This window comes from Camellia sinensis, chromosome 5 (genome assembly GCF_055761805.1).
Source record: "Camellia sinensis isolate YWXY chromosome 5, ASM5576180v1, whole genome shotgun sequence".
Taxonomy (NCBI): Eukaryota; Viridiplantae; Streptophyta; class Magnoliopsida; order Ericales; family Theaceae; genus Camellia; species Camellia sinensis.
The window spans coordinates 171,663,473-171,668,284 of NC_138965.1; positions in this window are offsets into that span (position 1 = coordinate 171,663,473).

The following is a 4,812-nucleotide window of genomic DNA, read 5'->3' on the forward strand; positions in this document are numbered from 1 at the left end:
TTTATGCTATCGTTTAACATATGTTTGTAAATGTATTTATACTTATATTTTGGGGGCGTTACAACTTGGTATCAGAGCATACCGGGTTTGAATACTTTGGGTATATATGAAGTGGTTAGTACCACAATGAGTTTGTCTCGCTTGTTAGAGACTTAAGTGTAGGCAGTATGTGCTTATATGACAATATGTTTATGTGATTATTTAGGTATGGGATTGAATTTCTTGAATGTTGATTGGGTCTCCGGGTTTCTAGGAGTCCTATTAGAAAGGCATTTGATCACTACTATTTCTGATTGGAACTCTAGCAGTGCCGCGGGACGGTCATTATTCGAAAATGAAATTCGTATGTGTTTACGTGATTATGTGCTTATGTGGAGTGAATTACAGTTGTCCAATGTATTAGGATGCGAGTGAGTTAACGTTGGCACGTTTGTGAATGTGTTTACCTCTTGTGTTACCTTTATTAGGATGTCAGGACATGGTCGTGGAGGTAGGCGCGGTAGGCCTAGGAGGCACGAGGTGCCTATACCAGATGAGATTTCGGCGCAGGATAAAGGAATTAGTTAGGCTAATGTGGCCAAGCCAGGGGGCCAATAGGCTATAGGCACTTTAGCTCGTGAAATGGCCAGAGCATTGAGGGAATCAATAGACATTCTCAGAGCTGAGAATCAACTCAAGGCCTAAGTAGCTGAGGTAGGGCTTCTTTTCTGAAGAAGGAGTTTTTTCGATCAAATTCACATGAGTTTTTGGGTGATCTGAAGGAGCCACTGAAGGTAGATGAGTGGCTGGAATAAATGGTGAAGACGTTTGAGATGCGGGGCATCGAAGATGGGGGCTTGAGAGTGACCTTGGCGTCCTTCCAGCTGAAGGGAGACGTGGGTCAATGGTGGAAGTATGCGTGGGGACGCATTAGAGGAACTTGGAAGGCTTTCGTCGACGCCTTCCAGGACAAGTACTTGCCTCCCACTGTTAAGGAGAAGTTAAGGGATCAGTTTTCTCGCCTCAACCAGTTGAATACACTTGTGGCCGACTTTGAGGCCGCTTTCACTAGCCTCTCTAGGTTTACATCTGAGTTGGTGGCGACTGAGGAGCATCGTTGTATGGAGTTCGAGAAGAGGTTGAGCACCTGACTCATGTTTCGAGTGGCTGGGTCTATGATTAGGGACTATGGGCACCTTGTAGATGCGGCAGCCCATCTTGAGAACATTATGCAGGCAGAAGAAGAGAGGATGAGGGGCTCTAGGAGGAGTCAGAGCAGTCAGGGAAATGGTAAGTGGTAGAGGGGTTCTAACCCTCAACAATTCCAGGGAGTTCAGCCGAGGTCTACCTTTCCAGTGCTTAGCTCGAGTTCGGGAAGAGGTGGTCAGGGAGTTGTGACTTTCTTCAAATGTGGCCAGTTGGGTCACAAGTCTCCAGCTTGCCCACAGAGAGGAGGAGGGCAACGAATAGCTTCGTCTTCGGCTTGTTCCCAAAGACAGAGTCAAGGCAGAGGTCAGCCGTCCACTTGTTATCAGCGTGGCAAGGAGAGGCACCTGAAGAGATCTTGCCCACAGTTTGGTGGCACATCTAGTGCGTCTAGTTCGAGACAAACACAGAGTCACTAGCCAGCACAGTCGGCACAGGCCTCGAGGGCCAATCAGGGAGCTTCTTTGGCTCAGTCAATCCAACAGGCCTATGCTCCAAGGGGTAAGCAAGTAGATCAGAAGCCAACAGGGCGTGTGTATGATGTTACCACGCCAGGTTTTGTACCGGCTCCATCTGTTTTGAGAGGTACCTTCTTGTTTGGAATTCAGTTGCTAATGTATTGATTAATACGGGTGTATCCCATTCTTTTATCTCGTCTGCATTTGCATCAGTTCTGGGGTTGGAGTTGGCACAGCTAGCATCCCCTATTTGTGTAGAATCCCTTATTGGTGGTGAGGTCCTTCTGAAACAGGGGTGTCAGGGTTGTGATATAGAGGTCGCCGGTTGTCGACTTTCATTTGCATTTGTTTTGCTTGATATGACTAGCTTTGATGTTATTCTGGGTATGGACTAGTTATCGTCATACCAAGCCGTTATAGACTGTTATCGTCAGAGGGTTACTGTATGTACCTTGAGCGAGGATTGCTTTTATTTCTTGGAGAATCGGATGGATAGAGTCTTATCAGCGGTGTATGATCTGTGTGGGCAGAGTGAACTTCGCTGTCAGCTTGCTAACCTTCAGAATAGTGAGTGTGATAAAGTTCGGGTTGAGTTGCCAATGGTGGTTTGTGAATACCCCCGATGTCTTTCCCCAGGATTTTACTAGTTTACCACCTCACCGAGAGATCGAGTTCTCTATTGATTTAGTGCCTGGCACGGCACTGATTTCTATGACACTGTATCGGTTCGCACCTGCTAAGTTGAGTGAGTTAAATGTTCAACTCTAGGAATTGTTAGATAAGGGTTTCATACATCCTAGTACTTCGCCTTAGAGAGCACCGACTCTCTTTGTTAAAAAGAAAGATGGAGCCTTGCGACTTTGTATCGATTACAGAAAGTTAAACTGGGTTACTATTAAGAATAAGTACCCAATGCCTTGTATAGATGACCTGTTTGATCAATTGAAGGGATCTTATTGTTTTTCCAAGATAGACCTGAGGTCGTGTTACCACCAGCTGAGGGTAAGGGAGGATGATATCCCAAATATGGCATTCCGTGCACGGTATGGCCACTATGAGTTTCTTGTGATGCCTTTTGGGCTAACCAATGCTCTAGCGGTGTTTATGGATTTGATGAACCGAGTCTTCTGAGAGTTCCTACATCGTTTTGTGGTCGTCTTCGTCGACGACATCTTGATTTACTCACCCTCTGAAGGGGAGCATGAAAAACACTTGCGAGTGGTACTTGAATTGCTTAGAGCCCATAAGCTGTATGTTAAGTTCGGAAAATATGAGTTCTGGCTAAGGGAAGTTAAGTTCTTAGGCCATGTGGTGTCCGGGGAAGGGGTAACGGTAGATTCATCCAAGATAGAGGCAGTGTAAGATTGGGCACAACCTAAGAATGCCTTTGACATTTGTAATTTTCTGGGGTTGGCCGGGTATTACCGGAGATTTGTGAAAGATTTCTCTAGACTAGCTTCACCATTAACTAGATTAACGAGGAAGGAAGTTAAATTTGTATGGAATGAGACTTGTGAGAAGTCATTTCAAGAGCTTAAGGTTAGACTTACCACTGCTCCAGTTTTGATTATTTCGGAGAGGGGTTTGGGCTATTTGATGTATTGTGATGCGTCATGGGATGGTTTGGGTTGCGTTTTGATGCAAGAGGGGGAGGTAGTAACCTATGGCTTGCAGCAGTTGAAAACACACGAGAGGAATTACCCTACTCACGGCTTAGAGTTAGCAGCGGTGATATTTGCCTTGAAGATTTGGAGGCATTATCTATATGATGAAAAATTTGAAGTGTTCTCCGATCATAAGAGTTTGAAGTACTTATTTACCTAGAAAGACTTGAATTTGAGGCAAAGGAGGTGGATGGAGTTTATAGAAGACTACGATTTTGAGTTACATTACCATCTCGGGAAGGCCAACGTTATGGCCGATGGTTTGAGTAGAAAGTCTATTAGCAATGTAGCCTGTATCACCATCCGAGAGTAGGAAATGTTGGGTACGCTCGGGGAGTTTGATTTGCGCCTTGGCGAATCCATTGAATCTGCGGCCTTGTTTTCTGTGGCTACACAACCTACACTTGTGAATTGAGTGTTAGAAGCGCAGACGAGTGATCTTGAGATAGAAGCCCTTAGGGAGAAGATTTCTAGTGGGAAGGTAGAGAAAGGCTTAAACGTGTATCCCGACCAGAGCGTGAGATATCGTGATCGTTTGTTTGTACCGGAGTCTTACTGAGAGGAGGTACTCCGAGAGTTTCACCATTCATGCCTTGCGGTGCATTCGGGAGGCACAAAGATGTATCATGATCTGAGTTGCCCATTTTAGTTGAGAGGTATGAAGAAGGATGTAGCCGTATTTGTATCAAAATACCTTACTTGTCAGCAAGTGAAGGCCGAGCACCAGGGGCCAGTGGGTTTGTTGCAACCCTTACCTATAGCCGAGTGGAAGTGGGAGCATGTCACGATGGATTTTGTTGTAGGCCTTCTGAGGATCAACGGGGTAGTGATGCCATTTGGGTAGTAGTTAACCGATTAACCAAGTCTGCGCACTTCATACCTATTCTCGTGAGTGATTCGGTTGCACAGGGTCCCCGTGACGATTGTTTCGACTAGGGATCCGCATTTTACAGCTTGATTGTGGTAGAGTTTGCAGAGTGCCTTGGGCACTAGATTGACCTTTAGTACTGCGTATCATCCTTAGACTGACGGGCAATCTGAACGTACTATTCAAATCCTTGAGGATATGCTTCGAGGTTGTGTGCTTGATTTTAAGGGGTCGTAGGAGAGGCACCTGCCCTTAGTGGAGTTTGCCTAAAATAACAGTTTCCAGTTGAGTATTGGTATGGCACCATTTGAGGCCTTGTATGGCCGACCGTATAGATCCCCAGTGTGTTGGGCCGAGGTGGGTGATGCACCTTTGTTGGACCCAGAGTTGGTTTGGGAAACAACGAAGAAAGTGGCCCTTATACGTAAAAGATTGATGACGACCCAGAGTCGCCAAAAAAGCTACGCAGACCGTAGGAGGAGACCCTTGTCTTTTGAGGTAGGAGATCATGTGTTCCTAAAAGTATTACCTAGGCGAGGTTTGATGAGATTTGGGAAGAGTGGCAAGTTGTCCCCTTAGTTTATTGGTCCTTTTGAGATCCTTGAGCAGATAGGAGAGGTTCCTTGTCGGTTGGCGT